Genomic DNA, 23,970 nt, shown 5'->3' with positions numbered 1-23,970 from the left:
AACTCATTTCTAATAACGGATTTATTTTATCTTTGCCATGATGACAGTAAATAATATTTGACTAGATATTATTCAAGGCACTTCTATACAGCTTAAAGTGATATGTAAAGGCCTAAATAGGTTAATTAGGTTAACTAGGCAGGTTAGGGTAATTAGGCAAGCTATTGTATAATGATGGTTTGTTCTGTTGACTATCGAAAAAAAAAAATAGCTTAAAGGGGCTAATAATTTTGACCAAAAAATGTTTTTTTTTTTTTATTTAAATTTTTTTTTTATTAAAAGCTGCTTTTATTCTAGACGAAATAAAACGAATAAGACTTTCTCCAGAAGAAAAAAATATTATCAGAAATCATAAAATATCTTTGTTTTGTTAAACATCATTTGGGAAATATAAAAATAAAATAAAAAAAAATAATTTTGACTTTAACTGTACATTCTCTAAGTTTATACGTTTAATTTTTTTTTACTGCAAATGCCACATCCATAATGCTGGAATCAGTCAAATATCTGCAAAAAAAATCAAGGTTTCTATTAAATCATCCAGCAACACCACCACATTCAGTGTTTATAAGAGAACAACAAAAGGTTTATTGAAAAAACATTTTAATTAGATTTCTTAAGGATTAAATTGTTAAGCAATTTGTTAATTTATATGTTGGGCATTTCCATTACCATTCATTCATTCATTCATTCATTCTGTTTCTTATTGACTTAATCCCTTTATTAATCTGGGGTCGCCAAAGCAGAATGAACCGGCAACTTATCCAGTATATGTTTTACGCAGCGGATGCCCTTCCAGCTGCAACCCATCACTGAGAAACACCCATACTCTTATTCACACACATACACTACAGACAATTTAGCTTACCCAATTCAACTATACCGCATGTATTTGGACTGTGGGGGAAACTGGAGCACCCTGCAGAAACCCACTCGAACACAGGGAGAACATGCAAACTCGACACAGAAATGCCAACTGACCTTTTAAAAAAAACTAAAAGCAATGATACAAAATTAATAAATTCGAGGCTTAAACCAGCGACCTTCAAGCTGTGAGGTGAACGTGCTGCCCACTGTGCCACCGTGACGCCAGACATAAACATTTTGATCAATATTCTGACCTCTATATACAGTATATTTCACACCATTTGTTACTAACACATTAGTTAATAAAAATTGCTTGTTCATGTTCTTAGTTCACGATGCATGCAACTTTTGTTTTAGCAGATTTTAAGTAAATATAGAAATTAGGATTTATTAATGTATTATGCGATGCTACTTCATGCTAACTAATGTACTGATGTTAACAAATGAAGCCTCATTATCATGTTAGCCTTAAAAACAAATAAAATGTGATGCAATTTTCTGCAATATATCCCGTTAATAAGAGTTTACGCAAATGTTTTTTCATCGTCTCTTTATAGATGAAAGTTTGATCTCAGGTGTGATGTGTCAAAGTCATTTTGTCAGTAATAAGTTTGTGAGGGTCAGGTTTTTTTTTCCTTCTATCCTTTTTTATTTTTGCGTGGGATTTAATTAATGAGCCAAAGACTTCTCCATTGTGATCTGAGCAAATGAATAATAAATCAAAGGGGGAGATTTGTCAGGGAAGGAACATCTGTTTCTTACAAGCGTTACAACATGACTGGCGCTGGCCTGTGCCGTGGCCGCGTGGAGACGGTAGGAGTCCTGTGCTCTGGAGCCTCTTCATTTGCTGCTCCAATGAAGGTGAACAAGGAGCTTTCTAATGGGCCTGTGATGTTAATAAAAAAGAAAAAAAAAAGAATGACTGCCACTCTCCTCCAATTTCACCAGAACCCCTTTTTCTCTTTTGGGTGTCACTGTCCTTAGTCTATGGTTTGTTAGGCAGGGCGCTCATACTGCTGTGTCAGTGCTTTACTGGATGATTAATGCAAGCGAAAGCAATCATAAGGCACGGACAATATGATCTCCTTTTCAGCCGAGTTGAACAGCGTACCCACTGTGTACATAAAGCCGAGCATCCAGGCATACGATACTGGAGAGGAGGGGTCTCGTGCAGTAAGTCATCACGTCATTAACCGCCGCGATTTGTCGTCTCAGAGCTGTCTGAGTCTTATTGTTAGAGGTTATTCTCAATCTCACTCAAACCTGCACTTTACCTTCACATCCTGCTGAGGGGGAATAAAATGGGTCACTAAAATGAAACATTAAAAATGTGCTTTCGTATTACAGCAGGCTAAACAGACCCATATGCCACCCGCAGATAATACGCCACGCTCCGGATATTACTGAGAAAAGAGACCGGATTGGTAGGAAACTTATTCTTGCGATGTGCAAGGGCAAAACGCGGTCTCGCTCAGATGTGAGGATAAAATGCGATTTCTCTACAACCAAACGCGCCACATAACACTTATGTACTTTAGCGAGAAGTCACGGCGGCAGATTGGATTGAAATTCCTCGTAATCTTTCCTTCACACAAATATGCCACCCGCAGACACACACGCCACCCGCCCCCCCATGAGAGACATGTCGGGCTCTCGTAGAGCCAAATAAATCAGCGTTTAGCCCAGGATGTACTCCTTTCCTGGAGCGCGCGCTTTTACGGCAAGGCCACGGCTGCTAATGTCCCCCAGCTCTCTTTGAAAAAAGCCTCCCCGTAGCCATTCATCAGCTTTCCAAGGGAGCGGGCATTGGTTCCACTCTCTGGTTTAATTGTTAATGCTAATTGCTATTTATTGGCTCAGATGCAAATGATAGGCCAGCCAAAGTGAAATTTTATGATGAGTGAACTCCCCCTTTCGCACAAATTGAAAAAGTGAAACAAGAAGAAGATGAAATGAGGCGAGGAGGGTCTTAATGGCGGCTTTTTAATGGGGAAGGCAAAATTAAGACTGATTTACGCGGCCGGATCCCCTGTTTTCCCTCATCAGCCCATTTGGCAAGAAAAATGGAAAAGTAATTGTTCGGCTTTTTTGACGCAAGACCTCAAAGCGTTATTTATTGACTGAAATTAATTGATGTTTATCCTGTATTCACACGGAACATGCTCCATCAGCGTTATGAACTTCAGCACCTCATTTCTCTACCTGCGATTTGCTTTGGAGAAGGGTGGAGGCATGGCGACTTCTCCTCAAGCATCCTCATTTCCTGGCTGAAGCAGCTTCATACTGACCGTAAAGATGTGCCGTAAAGTGCCGAGTCTCTTGCGTCTTTCCAAGGCTGTGTCTTTGCTTAAGACTTTATATTTGGTTTGGGTTCTTCGAGTAGGCTATATTGCTATTTGGCACTGTGAATTATTATTTTTTTAAACAAAATCTTAAAGCAGTTTTCACATTCGCACATAAAAATCACAGAAAAAAAGAACAATTGTCATTTAATAAAGTCATTTTTAGTTCATTGACATAAATGTAAAATGGAATAAAAACTAAATACAGTAATGAAAAGGTTTTTTTCTCATATGAATACACAAAGGAAACAAAAAAATTTGGTCACACTTTATAATAAGGTTCATTAGTTAATGTTAATGCATTTACTAACATGAACAAACAATGAACAATACATTTACTACTGTAATTGTTCATGCTAGATAACGTTAGTTAACGAAACAGTAGTTCATTGTTAGTTCATGTTAACTCATGGTGCATTAACTAATGTTAACAAGCATGGACTTGGATGATAATAATGCATTAGTAAATATTCAATTATGATAAATAAATGCTGTACATGTGTTGTGTATGATTAGTTCATGTTAGTAAATGCATTAACTGATGAACCTTATTGTAAAGTGTTACCAAAATGTTTTTCCTGCCCACATATTTGAAACGCACACTTGAGTCAGTCTTAAAACTGATGCAGTCTATTGTTGCATACATGTTAATTTAGAGCAGTACTGTTAGATCAAATGACCTTAATCAATAACATGTTTGTTTAAGCTTGTTTAACCCTCTTGTGCTGTTTGTGCTGCAGTAAAAATTGTCATAAAATTACTGCGTTTATATTGGACTTTGATAATCAAATTATTTGCCTTGAATAAGACAATAATATGATTAAGGTTTTTACATAAGTAGTTTTTTTGAATGTTCCTTTCATGATCTCATTTTACATGTTATAGCACATATATCGATTAACGTCATTGCGTCACCTCGCTATTCACATTTCCTCCAGAGTTTCATGTAATTTCGGGCGTTTCATTTTTAGTTTGTCGACTTTAAACTGCAGTTTGGCTCTTTCACTTTCAATTATGAACATTCCATGCATGCCTCTCGTGACATGAAATATTATATGCGAGTTTGAACTGTTGGAAGAGTGTTGTTTTAATGGAATTTGATACCACATGCGTATGGAAAAACAAACCTCCGCCATTTGTTATGCAGGTGTCTGTGGACCTTCACTGACTTGGTAGGTGCAGATAATAGTGTTAGCCGTGTGTGTATAGACTATCCTGTCACAAAAAGCTGTGAAAATCTGACACGGTGGTAAAAGTTTGATTAAGGTGTTTACATGTCTGTACTGCACTTCAATAAGGCGACTAAAATTGGCATACTCCACATGTCTTAATTCGATTTCTGTTCAGTTTGATTATGACCTTAATCAGATTAATTAAAAATCACTGTTTACATGATAGACCTTTTATCAGAGTACTGTCTTAATCACATTAAAATCAGATTGTTAGCATTAATGACAGTTTAAACTTGAAAATAATTTGGAGCACAAATTAAATTTTAGCAGATTATTGCTGAAAAAGTTTTTAATGAAAAATACACAAATACTATTCGCAAATTGGATCTTTTGAAAAGATATTTTGGACAAACATGTTTTAATTTGAAACTGCTAGATAATTAAAGCCATATATGGGGGGAGGGGGGTGTTCATAGGTTGTAGCTTGCTAGGTGACCATCAACTGTTTTCTCAAAAGATATCAAGCTGACAAGACATTGCTATTACTCTGATACAAATTTTATTCATGGAAAATATTGCAAAGCACTGCAGTGTTTGGGTGTTTTGTGTCTGTATGAGATAATTAGTCTCGTGGAAGGCGTGAGCATGTCGCCGCTTGTGCGCGCAAGCCATGCTCCTTTATTGGAAACAACAAACTTGTGGGAACACTAGAAAAGATACCATATGTGAACGGCCGATAAAAGGCCGCCGTCATTTGCGATCTCTAGTAACTCATCTTCTTTTTAAAATGGGTTAAATTTTGGTGCTGAAGTGACCAAGATGTAAGCCAGAGAATACAGTTATTTTTCAAAATAAAAGATTGTTTAGACTATGATAATAAATAAAACTGAAATAATTAATGATTTCTTGTACGGCCTGTTACCAATTGATCCACGGATCTATACCGGTGAGTTTGAGGACCACTAAGATAAATGACCATGAACAGTGCGACAGGGTGAGATGGCTAGTAATTATTTTAATTTTATTGGCCTCTTTAACTTGTATAAACTCTGTCTATCTGTCTAAAATGTGTTCTTTTTCCTCTAATATAGGCTACAGACACATTATTCTTTCACTAACAGTCCCAAATATGTTAATGTCAACCTACCAAATTCCAGTTCTAATCACAGTGATTTAAATATTTGCTAGTGCCAAACATAAGGCCGTGCTGCCTCTCCTCACCGGCGTCTCCGGGGAAAGCCCGCTCTGGGATGTGAGCACAGATGCCCAATGGTTCAAGCATGCAAACACAATGAAGCAATGAAAATGCAAACATGCACAAGAGAAAAGCAATTTCTGTTAAAGGCGAGTCAAACTGCCCTTCCGTATTCTAGCTGTAACCCTCACGACCCCGTCAGCCGTCTGTTTACCATATCTTTCCCTATCTCACCTTTCTGAAAGATTAAAATCTTCTCCGCACTGCTGCCAGGTGTACGCCTCGCCAATTAAAATTCAATCCAATCGCGTTGGCGCCTATAAAGGCCTCTGATTTGAGGAGAGACAGCGTTTTCCCCACCATGTGATCTGGGGAGGTTAATGCAGTTAGAGTTATTTCACAGTCCATTAAGGAGCTTATGTTGACCTGGTGACCTCTGAGCCAACAACACCGAATCCATTATCATCACAATGGAATAGCTGCCGGTCCAGTTGACATGACAATGGGCCCAGGAAATCCCACGTTAGCACTTAGCAACGGTGAAAAGCCAGACACCTTTTTTCCCCCTTCCTCTCTTCTCTCTTTCTCTCCATTCGGGCTTTGACTATTAATATAGCAAAACTGTAATTTGTATCATTATCATTCAAAAGGCACAGAGAAGGACAATAAAATGGCCATGCAAAGTGATGAAAAGCGCTGACGTTTGGGCTTTTTGCAGTATTTGATTCCATTAGGTGGAAAGCAAACGCTGGTAGCGGTTGTACGTGACTGAGTGTGTGAATGTGACGGGACGGGAGGTTTGGCGGAGGAGATCTAGCGGCAGATGAAGTTATCATGTTCGGGAGGGGAAGTTGGTGACATGAACTTCCTGCTGTGATCTTGTTATGTTTGACGACAGCTCGGGGAGATGAAAAAGAATTGATTGAGGTCCACGCAGAGTCGAGTGCACTTTTAGCAAAGTCTAATTGAGATATAAAAAGATTAGTGGAGAAAAAAAAGACAGATGTTGTCACTTCACAGAAAATGCCATTTGCAGCTTACGCAGGATTAAATCAAAAGAAATGTCATTATAAATAAGTAAATGAATAAATGACTGAACAATACATTCATGCATAAGCTCTCTCACCATGTTCTATCAAAAACTAATCTGTTTATTTACACAATTTAAACAAAAGTTTATTTACAAAAAAAAAAACAATTGGCAGATTTAAACGTGTATATCTATCTATCTATCTATCTATCTATCTATCTATCTATCTATCTATCTATCTATCTATCTATCTATCTATCTATCTATCTATCTATCTATCTATCTATCTATCTATCATCTATCTATCTATCTATCTATCTATCTATCTACCTACCTACCTACCTACCTACCTACCTACCTACCTACCTACCTACCTACCTACCTATCCATCTACCCATCCATCCATATTAAATAAGCATATAATATTATATTTAATTAATTAACAATTTATTTTAATTTATAATTTGAATTTATTTTGTTTGATTATAATTAGGATTATGATGGTAATGATTATTTGAAATGGTCAGTATAATATAGACTGAGATTGAGACTGAGATTTGATGATAATTATTATTGTTGTTTGTTAGATATTGCTTTGTAATATTAACTAATGAGGTATGAAATCAAAATTGATCCATTCTCCCCTTGTATAGCGTGTATACGTAAAACTTGACTTCAGCAAAACTAAAGCATAGACTTTTATACCTTGATATAAATTATATAATATAAATTAATGAATGTCAACTGAAAAAAAAGAGCTTGTTGCTTGTTGTGAATTAACTTATTTTAAAAACAATATACTAAATATAATATTTATTTAAAGTTGTTTAAATGACAACAGTACTAAATAACTGCAACTTTAACTAAAGTAATGTTAAAAATCCAACCATTAATCAAAACTACAATAGTTACTCAACAATACAAAAATGCAAATCTAATCTACAAATCTCTTTGTGACAATATGGCCTACATTCAGTAGACTATTATGATCATTGTGACCATGCATTTGTTTTTCTGTTTAAAGTTGATTCCGTCACCATGACCTTCACCTTGGCCTTCCATCCACACCTCTGTACAGCAATTGATTGGCAGCTGCTAATGTCATATATGTAGCTAACAAGACAAGCAAAGCAATTCATATGCATTGTACCACAGTGGGGGGAAAAGTAACCTATTCAGCCTCACATGGTGCTCAACAGCGTCAGCACAAACTATACTCCACTATTAGATCCTACCATATTTAACCTGAAAAGGGAAAAAAAGGAAAAAGACATTAACAAACTTCGACTGACCCTGACCAGCCTTTCTAACAGCAAAGCTGCCCCCTTCCCAATCCCCCGAGCCCCGGCTGGCCCTTCAAACCCCAGCAGAACTGCTACATCCTCTCTCCCCTTCACCTCCTCCTCGGCAGTCTGCACTTCCACCAAAACGGCGCGAGATGTTCAGGTTGGGGAGCGAACGGCACGACAGTGAAATTGATATCCCTCCCCGTCCTCTTCCCAGGCAATATGTTGCCTTTCTGGGACTTATCAATGTGATTGATGGGAGGGGCGAGCAGCAGGAGGGACCCCTACTTTAATCAAACCCACCATCCTCAACAAATTGGACAGTGGTGGACTAACAAGTCAGATACTAAGACTCCTGCTTCTGCTCTTCCCCTCCCTAAAAGTTCTCCTTGGAAAAACTCCTTTGGCAGGCAGGACGATGAGAGAGGGGAAAACATGAGTAAGCTATAGAACAAGACAAAAGATGGCAGCAAGAGAACGGGGAAGAGGATTACTGTAAGACTTAACCGTACTGAAGGCGTTGTGGTGGCATATTAAAAATAAACATTCTGTAATTTTTTATTAATTGTCTTTCTTCTTTGCATAATTGGTCAAATAGATTTTTTTAAATGATCTTATTATTATTATTTTATTAAAAGGTCTAACATTTAAGTATATTAAACAATTTGTAAAAAATAAATCTTTGAAACACTTTGGGAATTTTTTAAAACATATTTAAGGTGAATGGGTTTTTTGTTACGTTAGTTCCAAAATACAGTAGAAAATATCAATTTCTGCAATTAATATGACCTCTGGTGTGAACTGAAAATATTATGCATATTGTAATTTTGTGCTGAATTCAAAAAGAGTATATGTTGATATACTAAACGTTCTACTTGAATGAACGTTTAATAAATTAACTGAGATTAATTAAATTAACTATTTCTAGCATGTACCAGTTAATGAATAATGTAGCTTTTCCCCTACTTTTTTTATTCACTCTACTATAAACGTTATCAGTTTTTAAAAAATATTTTACTTTAGAATGGTTTATGATAGATCACTAGAACTAATATTGCCAGGGGGTCTAATAAAATGCTAAAATCATTATAGCTTCTTAAAAATAAATAAAATATTAACGCAAAAATAGTTTCTACCATGAAAAAAATATTCAAAGATGATTCCATGGATTTACCACATTTTTTAACATTAAGTGGTTGTAAACAATTTATTTGGGCTGGATTTAAACAAAGTTGAACATTACTACATTTCATTTCTTTGACAATGTCTTTGACAAGTTCTTTGACTACTACGATTTGATTATAGTCTTTGACTAATCTTTATTTCAGCTAGTTGCCTGAAAGATATTTTTATTTTCATTTAGTTTAACCTTCTTTTATTTTTTAGGCATTAAGATATAACTAAAATAAGTTAATTTGTGTAAAATTAATGTTCACAACAAAATATCACAACATTTGTACTAATTTGAAATAATATTTTCAACATAAGATAAAAAATAAAGTGAATGAATGGTTTTAATGCACTCACCTTATTCAGATTTAAAAAAAATTTTAAATTAATTTTGTATCATTGCTTTTATTTTTTTTTGCAAAAACATTTAAAATAAAACTTACATAAACTATATATGAACCCTATGAACTTCTTGCTGAACATCACAAGTAACAACGTCTTGTTTAGAACATAAGGGACGATTACTGTTTTTTTTGTTTTTTTTTTTTACAATTATTTGATTTATTTTTTAGACCAACAGAATCTCCAGCAGAAAAGGACCTTCCATATAAAAAGCTCCTGGTCAGCACATGATTGACCAAACATTTGAGAAACAAATCGCTTATAAACCAACATCCCATGCTGCTATGTGCATCCTATGTACTATGCACTTGAACAGTGCAGTGTAAATGTCCAAAGATGCCTTTTCAAGCGGTTAAGAAATCTGTGTTTTGTAAACTAATGAAGATAGCAGAAGTCAATGATTTATTTTAATTATTTAGCCAGACATGTTTACTGTTTCAAAATGTATTATATGTTTCCTAAAATAAAATAAATAGTTTAATTTATTTTTTTTTACTCAGAAGAACATGTTTTAGAGCAGTAATTACAATACCATCATACTGTGAAACTGTGATATTTGTATTCAAGGTTTTCATAACGTCAGAACCTCATACTAGCCCATGCCTATTAGAGCAACAGGAGTAAATGATGGCAGATTTGACATTTTTGGTTGAACAAAAATACTCCTATTTTCCATCAATATGAACCCTGTATCTCCAGTGACTTGCTGTAAACAAAATTTGATAATGTTTAAGAATTAATCTAGTTCACTTTTATTGCATTCCTCTGAGAAAGTTACCCATGCATTTGCTTTAAATAATGCAGAACATAGTCGCATCAATGTGACACCATATCGGTGTGATGAATTTGCAAAATGTACAAAATGTGATGAATCATTTGTCATTTTTGGGTTTGATGCAGTGTTGCGGTGCGAGGAGAAATGCAGAGATTGTGTGCTGTGATGGAATGATTACCGAAACATCCATAATATTAATGATGTTACTACAGCTGACACAGGGCTCCTCTTTGAAATTCAATTGTCAAGCAGGTCCAGGGAGGGATTCTCTTATTTAAGTCCTCTCATTAATATTTCAGCAATATTGAAAATGTGTGAGAAATATTCACTTAGCTCGTGCCCTCTGGCATTTGATTTACTGCAGTACAACACAGCAGTTGCATTAGAATATTCATGCGTCTCCGTTCAGCTGTTGCATTATTGGCTTTTGATTGTGTTGCTGTTTGAAAGCTCCATTCAGCCCTTCTCAATGCCGCTGCCACCTACATCCAGCCAGACAAGGTAACAAAGACCCGGGTACTTTGCAATTCTCTCATTTGTCCTTCAAGTGGCTCACCATATTGACTTTGTCACAATCTCTTTTTTTCCTCACTGTTATTTTCAAATTGTTGCTCAAACCGAGCACAATTGCAAAGCAGACAGTTTTTCAATGCTCGCTCCATTCCGATTGATTACCAATAGCCTGACACCGAATTCAGTATCATTGCTGTCTCCTCTTTGGACTCGGCCTGACAGTTCTCCCTTTTGATTTAAATATCCCACTGTTTTTCGGATTTGATTAACGTAACAAACAGTGAAATCAATTAGATACAATCCTAATAGTCTTCATTGTTGTATGTGATATTATCTGTCTTTCTGCTAGAGAGCATTCAAAATATTTTGGAAGGACGTTTTGTCTTTTTACGTTTGATTGATAACAATGTTGTTTTGTTTCAAATTAATTTAATCTGTTAAACTGACAATTAGATAGTGTAAGATATGTTTGTATTTGTTGTGATTGAAATTTGGACCAGATATTAATTCCTTGAATTTAAAAATAAACATCCATCCTAGGATGAAAAATTTACATAAAAACATTTAAAAGCATTGCATTTTTGGTTATTATTGACAAAAAATTGTAAATATCAACATTTTTACTTTACATTTGGAAGAAATGTCATTAATATTGTACACAATAGAACATAAATTAAGTTGCATTTCTTAATCATTTTATTCATTCATTTTCTTGTCAGCTTAGTCCCTTTTTTAGTCCAGGGTCGCCACAGCGGAATGAACAGCCAGCTTATCCAGCAAGTTTTTACGCAGCGGATGCCCTTCCAGCCACAACCCATCTCTGGGAAACATCCACACACACATTTACACACACACACTCATACACTACGGACTATTTAGCCTACAAAATTCACCTGTACCGCATGACTTTGGACTGTGGGGGAAACCGGAGCACCCGGAGGAAACCCACACGAACTCAGGGAGAACATGCAAACTCCACACAGAAACACCAACTGAGCCAAGGCTCGAACCAGCGACCTTCTTGCTGTGAGGCGACAGCACTACCTACTGCGCTACTGCATCGCCTTAATAATTTTATTTAAATTAATGTTTATTAAGAGTTTCAACTGTTAAAATTTTTGTCACCAATTTTATTATTATGTTTTATCTAAATTAAGTGGACTTGGCTGTTTCTGTGGAGAATGGCTGAGCTCCTTTGCCTAATGATGCCCCATCCACCCTAGGATGAAATGTTTAATATAAAAACAATATTTTGTTTTTATGAAAAAAGTTGTAAATATCAACATTTTTACTTTACATTTGTAAGAAATGTCATCAATGATGTACAGAAAAGCTCATGTACAAATGAAGTTGCATTTCTTAATAATTCAAATTGAATCAATAATTTACATAGCAATTGCTTTAGCAGTTTAAAGTTTTCTTTTTACAACCGAACAAATAATGAATTGTGAAGGATATTTTAAATCAGAGTATGATAATAAAAAACAATTGTCATCATTAAATGTCAGCTTCTGAGCGTTCCCAGCATGCATTTGTGTAAGTCTGTGCAAAAATGTGATGTGGATTTATACGCCCATAAGAATTTGGCTTAAGTAACAACTATTCTGCTGGTTTAGCAAAGGTTACTTCAACCCTCCTTGGGATTCATTTGTCCCCCTACAGCGAAGCCTGTGCCGTAGGCCATAGAGCTAGTGGGTAGATGGCAACATTTTAGTTTTCTCCTTCCCTGCCTATTTTCTCCTTGGTGGCCATTTCCTACAGTAAATAAATTAGAAGGGGGAGTGAGCGCCGAACGCCGGCCACCCCGGACGCCTGTAGATGAACTGGGCTACGGGTGACTCCGAGGGTCCTCCAAACACCAGCACCTAACACTCTGACAGTATCTGAGGGAACGCGGGCGCCTTTAGATTGATGTGTACCTCCGACTTGGCCGTTTCTGTGGAGAATGGCCGAGCTCCTTTGCCTAATGATGCCCCATCCATCCTCGGGGTGAGAGGGACCAGGGAGGATGGGTAACCTGCCTCTGATCACTCTTTATTTGGCAGTCAGCTCTCTGTTCACAGGGAACCCTCCGCAGCGCACATTAATATTATATATAGATACCCTTGTCAAGGATTTACATTCAGTGATCCGAAATCCAGCAGACAGGGAAATAAGGGAGGGGGGGTGTTGATTGATTGTGTAGGACGTTGGAGACCAGAGGAAAGAAAAAAAGAGGGAAAACACAGGCTTAAATTTATCATGATGCCCCAAACATAATGCAAGCATGTTCTCTTTTATTACTGTACAGTACAGTTGGTCCACCTTTTTTTCCCAGGCAAACATAAAGGGTTATTTCAGCATCAAGTAAATCAGATTATTGGCTATTTTTCCAAGTACTTTCATTTTTTCTAAGCACTGCTTATGTAATCTCTTTATTAATTTTTTACGTATTAATATTTCATTCATTCATTCATTCAATCTTTCAGTTAGTTTAGTTTAAATTTAGTTTCACTTTTAATTAGCTAATATCCACTGATATCTTTTAATCTTATCACGCAAGCACTTTTCACCATGGTCATCTATTGTTTTTGCTATCTTAAGTTGTTTGTTGTGATCTTGTCTCCTGATTTTTTTTTCTCTCTGTCAAAACAATCTGTAATACAATAACCATACAATAACCAAAACAATAACCAGGTTTAATCTTGACACCTTGGACAATGTACAATTTTATTAGTTATCAAAAATTATACAATTTTTTTGATACATGCTATAGCAGCCCAGCAGGCACACAACATTATAAGATGGTAATATTAGATCATGACATCAGGTGACCAAAATTCAACGTCTAGCCAGTGTCTAAGGACAACGTAATTTTGACGTCCAATAACGTCAAATTACATTGATGTTTGGTTGATTTTATGTTGTGTTGGAAAGTGACCAAAATCCAACGTCTGATAGATATCATAGTGGTAGTGTACAAACAACGTCAAGGTGTAACATAATTAGACGTTGATATTTGGTTGATTTAGGGTTGGACATTGGACTTTGACATCGTTCTGACGTCAACTCGATTTTCATTTCCAAGCAAAATTCATTACCCCCATTATGTTGGGGTATATTGTCAATATAACGTCATATTCACGTCCTGTGCCTGTAGGGATAATGGTAAGCACACAGTTACAGAGATGCTTATAAAAATCACATGAAGAGATATGTTTTCAGTTTTAACACTCTTTGTCTTGTATGTGGACTTTAGTGCAGAATTTCTTTTTTTTTACTGTTTATTTTTAAATATCATTGATCCAAATAATCCAATTAAGACAATACTCTGATTAAGAGTCTACCATGTAAACAGTGATTACGTTAATCTGACTTAAGTCATAATCGAACTGAACAGAAATCGGATAAAGACATGTGGAGTATTCCTACAGTATTTAAGTTGCATTATTGTAGTGCAGTACCAACATGTAAACACCTTACTCAAACTATTACCATCCTGTTGAATTTTTAACCGCATTTTGTGACACTATTCTCTGCAACTACCTCGTCAGTAGGACCAGGCACACACAAGTCACAGATATTTTTTCCACGTTTGGTGTGCAGTATCAAATTTCAATAAAACAACACTCTTAAATGAGTCTGTACTTCATACTCACATCCAATGCCTCAGTTTATCAGGAGGCATGAATGAAAGTGTAACTGCCGAACTGAAAACACTCGAAATAAAACATGAAACTCTGGAGGAAATGTGGATAGCTTTGACGCAATGATGTTCATGGATCTATGTGCTATAACATGTAAAACTAGATTATGAAAGGAACATTCAAAAAGCAACTCATGTAAACACCTTAATCATATTATTGTCTTATTTAGATTAAGGCAAATAATTTGATTAATGATGTCCATGTAAACATAGTCATTGTTATCAGTGCAGATACACATGGCGAGACCCTTAAACAACACGAAAATGATATATATTTGTTTTATTTTAATCACAATTTTCGTTAAAACTTGTATATCGAGACGGTATTTATTTGAACTGTGGCAGGAGTTAGATTGTAACAAAGACAGATATTTAGGTTCAGACATAACTTTAGTCACTCAAGCCAACCAATTGTTGCGCTTGACTGTATCTCCATCTGATAAGTGAATGTGTGTCTGTGAGGAACACCAGGCACACGTCAGGGATCATTCTATCTGGATCCTAAAGCTAAACCTTAACTAATCACACTGCCATGCTGCATTAAATACATCAATCTCCTACTCCATATGATTGAGTAAGGCATTAATTAGGTGTGCCAGAGCAATATATAGATCATTTTGGTCACTTTGCTAGTTTCCAGGTCTTGAGTGGAGTTCTTCAATTAAAATGACAAATCATTGAGGACTTTGCTGATAAAATCATCAATAGAGGGGCATTTGTTTGAACCCTTTAACTACCCCACTAAGAGTAAAAAAACATGTTTGGATTTCATTTCTTAACTCCTAATGTCTCGAGGTAACACCCACAATGCATTTTATTCGACACACCCCATCATTTCTAAAATATCAACTTCGACCAAATGGTTAATCTGCCGGTTTATGGTAAAAGTATCGGACTTAATATATAAATATATACTATGAAAAATCTGAAAATATGAAGTGTTAGACCTATTCATTTTCCAAAATATTCAAAATAAAAAAATTTTGAATATGAAATCACCTAATAATATATATATATATATATATATATATATATATATATATATATATATATATATATATATATATATATATATATATATATATATAATTTTTTTATTTTTATTTTTGAAGTATTCCATAACTATTTCAGATTCTCATTTAACATGTTTTCTTGTATGTTTTCTTTTTTTTAATAAAACGAAAATCAAGTGTAGTACAGCAATAGGATTATATTTGTTTGATTTTTTTTTTTGTAAACCAACAATGCTGTGTATGTAAACAGTTATTTAAATCATTCTTTAAATTACTTTAATAGCCATTATTTAAAACTGTAAAAAAATGGTCAACAGTCAAATTTGTGCTACATTAAATTTAATTACAAAACTTTGTTGCACATCAGTTAATGATGAAGCGCTCTATAGAAATGTTTAAGCTGAATAACATGAGAAAAATAACCAACCAATCAAGTAATGCTGATACTATTAATCCAATTTATCCACACAAAAATCAATCAATCAATATTCATTACTTATTTTAGTAATTAATTATTTCATTTCTAGATAATGATTAAGAATGGATTCTAAATTATGATAATTATGATGATAATTAATATTAATTAGACATTATAATCCCTTATTTTGATGCTACAGTAGCATTCAGAGACGTCTGTCATATGAATTGACTGCTGTCCTTAACCCGACTGCGCTTCATATAGAAATGCATAATTCACCTTGAAGGGTTGGCTCTTTAAGTAATCTAATATTAAACTGAAGGTGTGAACAAGGAGGTGGAAAAATCAATATTATCTGATGTTGAGAGACTTCTAACTACCTCCTGCAATTTTCCGCCTTGTTTGTGAGGACAATGTCATTCCTTATTTATGAATTGATTTTCATTTTAGCTTCCTGAGAGACAGTGTGCCTGGTTAATGCACGTCTCCATCTTTCAATTAGGCTGGAACTTTTTGCGTGTGAGTGTGTGTCGCGCCAGCCAATATAATGGCATAAAGAAAGACTTAATTGTCCTCGCTTCTAAGTGCTGCTTTATTCAGGTCGTTAAGTCATCGGTGCGGCTTCTCTTCCTGTTACTTATCCAGCGTTTCCTCTCCTTTCTGGGCACCACGATGTGCTTGTCTTTCAGCACTGGCAACCCAAAGCTCACCAGTGTGTGTTCTCCTCCTGCCAAGTTGTTTCTTCTCAATGAAAACAACGTCGACATTCCAGCCGCTGGGAGAAAAAGTAGGTGAAGTGGCCTGGCAGGCGCGCTGTGCTTCAATCAACCAATTAGATAATCAAGGGCTTTCACATTGTGCAGGCTGACAATCAACTCTGCCAATTAAAGAGCCGTCTGTGCGGCAAGCGGTCCTCGCGCGCGGCCCATTACTGAGCTCTCGCGTTGGAGTGGGCCCGGCTGATCAAGAAAAATTATGCCCCTAATAACAGCGAAACGAAAGAAATTTGGACAAAACGACTCTCTGCATCACAGATTTTGTTTACTAGTGGGTAATTAATTCTCCACATATGTTGGGAACATCTGTCGCGATGACCTGCCATCGAATCAGCGAAACAACTGCTGTGCTGCTCCTCCTCAGGTCATTAGCACAACCATTCAAATTACTCTTCCTCCCTCTGCCTTGTCCAAAACTGCTTCCAACTTTATTTTTAAAGAGCCATCATCCTTCTTGCTTCACACTCTCGGTCGTTGTATTCTTGTGTTGTTTTTAGAAGCTGAGAGACTGTTCTCTGTGCAGTGGAGGCATAAGTTTAGAGGTTTAAAAGCATGTCTTGCAGGTCAATATTTGTTTTATTATTATTATTATTATTATCATTATTATTATATAACAATGATTTACAATTAATTATTATTTCATGTAGACATTACTAGTAATTAATATATAATAATGATAAAAATAATAATAACAACAACAGAAATTATTATTATTGTATAGCATTAATTTATAATAAAAAATGTAATGAAGATATTAGTAATTAATAGATTATAATAATGATTACAGTAATTATTTTTATTATTGTATAAAAATGTTGTATAAAATTTTTTAAACAAATTATTATTAAATGTAATAAATAGTAAATTACTTGTAAATATTACTTGTAAATATTATAAATATTATCATTATTATTACTTTTATATACCAATGGTTTATATAGAATTATTATTTCATGTACTATCCATTTTACTACTAGTAATTAATTAGTATAATAATAATAATAATAATAACAGTAAGTATTATTATTATTATTATTATTATATAACATTGATTTATTATAAATTGTTTATTATTATTATTATTATTATACAACATTAATTTACAATAAATAGTTACATTTTTCGTTTACATATTACTAGTAATTAATAGATTATAATAATGATAACAGTAATTACTATTATATAAAATTCATTCATTCATTTTCTTGTCAGTAAATCCCTTTATTTATCCAGAGTCGCCACAGCGGAATTAATCGCCAACTTATCCAGCAAGTTTTTACGCCGCAACCCATCTCTGGGAAACATCCACACACACATTCACACACACTCATACACTACAGACAATTCAGCCTACCCAATTCACCTTTACCGCATGTCTTTGGACTGTGGGGGAAACCAAAGCATCCGGAGCAAACCCACGCGAACGCATGGAGAACATGCAAACTCCACACAGAAACACCAACTGAGCAGAGGCTCGAACCAGTGACCTTTTTGCTGTGAGGCGACAGCACTACCTACTACCTTAAGTGAAGTTTTACCAACTAATTTTGAGAGGGTCACGTGCTATGAATGAATGCGGTTGGTCTCACTCACATCAACAATCATTGATAAACCAATCAGACAAATTTAAATTCATAATAAGCCCGCTCTCATATCTTAATTTTTGAAGAATCCCCCCATTCCCCTTTTCATACCTCCTGATCTTGGACCCCCTTCTATGCTAAATGACCAGGCGGTAGCCCTGGGCTCAAGTATCTCCGAGCTCAGGGTTCTCACCCAGGACAGCACGTCAAACCTGCAATGAGTATCAAGCATTACCTAAGTGTGAACTCTTGAAAGTGGACATTCAAAATAATAATATGCATGCACAAAATAAAGGACTTTCACTTCAAACTGGAAATGCCTTGCCAAAATAGATTTTATTTAGATTTTATGTTATCACTGTCTTGCAGAATTTAAAAAAATCAGTTTATTTCTGTTTAGTGATTCTATGAGATGGAAAGCAAATGTCATTTTCAGCTCCAACATTTCTTGGAATATAGACCCTTTCTTGACATCTTGACTTGTGTTCAGGCCAATAAATCTATATATCAGAAAAAATGTCAAGTCAGCATAATCATGATTAAATAAGTGACTGTGGATGAACTGGGGTCTTGTAGCAAGAAGATGCAGAGATGGAGTTTGTGTTGAGAGGAAGCAACTGACAAGAGCTCAATTAAAGAAAATGGCTTTGAGCAGCGGACTGAAAAGTGACAGGTCTTGGGCTGAGAGAAGCCTTTGAGCACAGAACACAGAGACTAACAGCATTACACCACTGACCTTTCCCATGATGGACCACCCTCGCATGGGAATAAGGAGCTTCTGCCCATAAAGTCTCATGAATTTCAGTAGCTTACTCTGAGAGATTGTCAAATACGGTAAAGGAATAGAAATTCAGGATCTATGACTTGTTTTTAAGTGATCAGACTTGTGTGTGTGTGTGTGTGTGTGTGTGTGTGTGTGTGTGTGTGTGTGTGTGTGTGTGTGTGTGTGTGTGTAATTTTTTTTACCTGGAGAACAGTAAAACTATCAAAAATAAATCACAAATGAAACCTTTTACAGCCAGGGTTTCCAGAAAGTCTTAAATATACTGTTCTGTGTCTTAAATGATTTTGAACAGGTCTTAATTTTGCTATGTTCATGTAACAGTACCTCTTAAACTTGATTTATACTTTTGTCTTTACAAATGGACTTGACTATTATTATTTTTGATGCACTTATCATTGTACCATTATTTGAAACAACAAGGTCCAACCTTGAGTAATTATCATGAAGAAATATCAGTCCAGCAGTAGCTTGCATGTGAAATTACTGAATGTTCAATTTAATATGTATAAACTAAAAAGGTTGCAGATTCTAGAACACTATTTACTGTTGGAATAATTAATCAATTCCATGCGTGTTCAGTAAAAAAGGTCGGGAGAGGGTTTTCTTCAGTGTCAAAAATATTAGTAATTTATTGGATACAAAAGAATAATTTGATTCACTGAATTCTGGAACCCTGAATGCAATGCAAAAGTTACATTCAGGAGGTGCGCAACCATTTTAATGTCCTGACCCCAACTTTTATAGGCAGCTGATATTAACAGATGGAGTTTAGTGAAATTTGTCACTTGTTAATCATTCTCAAGTACTTCATTGGCCGCACCCATACATACATCCTCCTTTTCTACGAATTCTATGCACAACATTAAAACCATAAGACTTCTTCACTGCAAATATTCTGTTAATTTTCAACCCATCTCTGCTCACAGGACGTTTCACTGCAGAGCTAGTTAATTTTAGACAATCAGGCTGTTGCATTTCTATGAGCTTCATCTACTTCTGCAAAATTGCTTCATTAGTGTGCAAGGCATATTGCACTCAAGAGGAGAAGTTTAGTTGATTTATCACCCTTGAGCAATACAAATACAGTTGTTTTATGAAAAGAAAAAGAGACAAAAAAAAACATTCTTTTTTCACAACACTACACTACACAGGAATCAAAATATCACATAATACCCAGTAATAAAATGAATAATTGTGACATAAGAACAAGCTATTTGGATATAATGAAGAAACTGAATAACAATATAATTTCTTTTGAATAAATTTTAATTAAATGAATATTTTCTTAATATGGGACCTTATTTTAACATGCTTGTTTCTGCCGTTGAAGGCTCATCTTAAAATTTAAATGAATAATTTAGGCTACATTTTATATTGCCAAACAAATTGGGTGGTTATCTCAAAAGTTGGTTTCTAATTAAAAATAAACATATTTAACAGAAAATGCCTTGGACTGAGTGACAAAATTGTCCAAATATAATTAGCTATGCTACAACTACAAACAATACCATTTTTAAAGGTCTTAAAAGTCTTTAAAAACTTTTACATTTGACTTTGGACCTGTAGAAACCTTGTAGTTTGCATTTAACAAAATTTCTATACATCTAATACTTGAAATGAAAAATTTTAACCCTAATAAAGTGGGATTTAGTAATAGAAACCTGATGCAAAGGAGTAAGTGACATGACTGATTTTCTGTAGTCTTGTCTGGCTCTTTGGATAGTGTCAGAACGTTGTGAGTGGCCATGAGATGTCAGCGTGACAGGCAGCATCCTGAAGCCGCCAGCGCTTGTGCATGGCCACTGGGCCGACACATATGGCCATTCCTGCACCCCGAGCCGGCCTCCCCGAGGAACACTTTGGAAGAGGGTGAGATTGTGGAGGAAGGTCGTGATAAGTTCGGATGCCGTTGTGCCGGGAGGGAGGAGGTTTGAGTCTGGGCTGGAAATGAACACTGAGGTAGCAGCGGTCAAGGTGAGATGTCACACATGATATCATCACAGGTCTTGACAGCTGATGAACCGCTGACAGATAAATGAGCCATGAAAGAAACCCCCAGTTCTTGCCTTATTTGTTTGTGTGTGTGTGTGTGTGTCTGTCCCATTTTCCTCAGTTCAAATCGCTGAGGCCTGTGTTGATTAGGAGCTGGTGTGGGGAAATCCTTTCTCACAGCGAGCAGTTGTTAATTGGTTTAAGGCAGAGTTTACAGGCAAAACCATTTCAATTTGATGACTTGGTTCTTTTCGTCTTTTCGTAAGTGTAAAATTGGTTATTTCATTCTTTTGATCTTCCTCTGTCCATGAGGCAAACATTTATTACACCTTCATTACTTGTCAAACTTTTCTAGTTTTTTCATACAACTAAGGCTTTGTTCGGTCAAAGTAATGTAAAGAAAATTCTATCTGCTGTCTGCAATCCTGTTTTTCAACTTTTTATCTGAAATGAATTGGGTTTTAAAAGTCAGTTTCAGTTCAGTTCTGAATGGTGCACAATACTGACATTTATTTGATCAAAATACTATAAAAAACACTGTGAAACCATTACAATTTAAAACCATTTTTAAATTCAGTTTTTTTTAATATTCTGGATTTTCTAAATCTTTACTTTGATATTCAATGTAACAGGCTCCTCCAATGATCTAATGTGCTGACTTTTAACATTTGTATGTTACTATACAAAATAATATGTTTGTGAAAATGTTTAATTTTTGCCAAGTTTCTTTGATATACAGAAAGTTTGGTAGCAATAAACATCACAGTTAATGTTACGTCATGGTTAATGTCTACATTTACTAATACTTTATTAAAAGTTGTATATAAAAGTTGGAAAAGTTAATACTTATAATAGTATTAAATATATTTAAGCTGATATGAGCTAACAACAAACACAAAACACAACCCAGGCTCATTCTGAAAACGTACATCTACATACATTTCTGGACACTGCAAAATACATCTCAGGGGGTACATTTTTTTTTTTTTGTTGCAATTTTTGTTTTTGCGAATTCACGCGAGGGTGCTGTGTACGCTTTTTGAAATCTCAATTTTTTTTGCACAAGTGCCATGCTGTTCTCGCATAGACCCACCAGAGGCCGCTGTTGACTGACTGTTTGACTGACTAACTGACCAATCGCATGACCACCCTCCTTATTTGCTAAACCCAACCAATTTTATTGATTGATCCACCCACCCACTTCCCTAAACCCAACCAACAATTTTCAAAAGCAATCCAGAAAAAGAAAAGCCCTTGTCTGATTTTTACCACGTTTTTACATTTTACCACATTCTTACCCTGTTATTCATTCATTCATTCATTATTTTTCTTTTCGGCTTAGTCCCCTTATTAATCCAGGGTCGCCACAGTGGAATGAACCGCCAACTCATCCAGCATTTTTTTACAAAGCAAATGCCCTTCCAGCTGCAACCCATCTCTGGGAAACATCCATACACACTAATTCACACACATACACTATGGACAATTTAGCTTACCCAATTCACCTGTACTGCATGTGTTTGGACTATGGGGGAAACTGGAGCACCCGAAGGAAACCCACGTAAACACAGGGAGAACATGCAAACTTCACACAGAAACACCAACTGACCCAGCTGAGGCTCAAACCAGCGACCTTCTTGCTGTGAGGCGAACAAGCTACCCGCTGTGCCACTGTGATGCCTCACCCTGTTATTTACTTATTTATTTTTTTGGAATCTGTTTTTGTCTCACCTGCTTTCATACCGAGGTAAGGGGTCAGCTGTTAAGCAGGAAAAAGGAACAACGTTATACCGCCCTGTAGCGTTCGTTTAAAAAAAATGAAATGCAGCCAGAAACGTATATAGGGCTATGTTTTCTGAATGAACCTATGTTGCAATCAACAGCTGTATTTTTATTAAGGATTATGAAATTCAAGGATTTCCATTTGGAATACTAATCTTTTAAAGATTACTTGTGTATTGTCATTTTTCTAACACTTGCTAGTAAATGAAATGGAAAGAATAACTACCAAGGTCGACAACTTGATAATGGGTAAATTAGAATGCATACAAAACTATTGGTTTGAAAACCATTAAGCATCATCCAAACATATACTTGTCATTATACAGAATGAAAAGACGAAGAGCCAGTGACACTTTACTTAGAGTTTTTAAAGCCACAATGAAATGGATGTAGAAAATCATGTTTGCATCCACGTAAAAACTGGAAAAGAGAGGGATGCTGAATTGTAATAGGTGCCTGAGACAGGACCTGTACTCTGATCACTTGAGGTGTCTTCAAGTGCAATTGCTATACATTATGTGTCGAGTTCAGCTCAGGCCTACTCGAATGATTTAGTGGTTGAATTCGACACTGCCATATCATTAGAGGAAAGTTCACACTAAAAGATCAAGTTCATTAATTTATTTTCTTTTTGACTTATTCTCTAATCAGAGGTCGCCATAGGGAAATAAATCGCCAACTTATTCAGCTCATGTTTTACACAGCAGATGCCCTTTCAGCCACAACCCATCACTGGGAAATACCCATACCCTCTCATACACTACGGACAATTTAGCCTACGCAATTCACCTGTACTGCATGTCTTTGGTCTGTGGGGGAAACCGAAGCACCCAGAGGGAACGCGAACAGAACTGACCCAGGCGAGACTCGAACCAGCGACCTTCTTGCTGTGAGGCGACATCGCTATCCACTGCACCATTGCGTCACCCACAAGATCAAGTTATGACAACTAAATGAGGTTAAAAAACTTATTTGTTCACAATAAGTTTTATACAAGCACTTAGAAACTAGATAAGGCAAATTTTCATTTCATGCCAACTTAGATACACCATAATGAGTATTGGAGTAGATCGCCAAGTAGCACGACACAAAATAAACGGCACAACAGGGGTTAGAGTCATTAACCCTTCCACCCTGAGACCTCTCAGACAGTGACAAACGCCCTCCCCTTTGTCCTCACCACTG

At 35.8% G+C, this 23,970-nt stretch overlaps 1 long non-coding RNA gene across 18 annotated transcripts in view; it reads left to right on the top strand.

The window, feature by feature from the left end:
- LOC147833110 (uncharacterized) overlaps positions 1-23,970 on the top strand; it is a 142,073-nt gene that overhangs the window by 34,273 nt on the left and 83,830 nt on the right. Inside the window, exons 4-5 of one of the 18 annotated variants that reach the window (XR_015513523.1) lie at positions 20,735-20,985; positions 21,125-21,264. The exons of 11 other annotated variants lie outside the window; for them this stretch is intronic. This is a non-coding gene — a long non-coding RNA (uncharacterized LOC147833110). Of the gene's footprint in view, positions 1-7,630; positions 8,456-20,712; positions 21,060-21,124; positions 21,844-23,970 lie in introns of those variants that run through there. 6 more of the 18 variants (XR_015513530.1, XR_015513519.1, XR_015513529.1 and 3 more) reach the window with 6 other exon arrangements.

This window comes from Danio rerio, chromosome 17, assembly GCF_052040795.2.
Source record: "Danio rerio strain M-AB ecotype USA chromosome 17, GRCz13ab, whole genome shotgun sequence".
Taxonomy (NCBI): Eukaryota; Metazoa; Chordata; class Actinopteri; order Cypriniformes; family Danionidae; genus Danio; species Danio rerio.
This window is presented reverse-complemented; position numbering and strand designations above follow the sequence as displayed.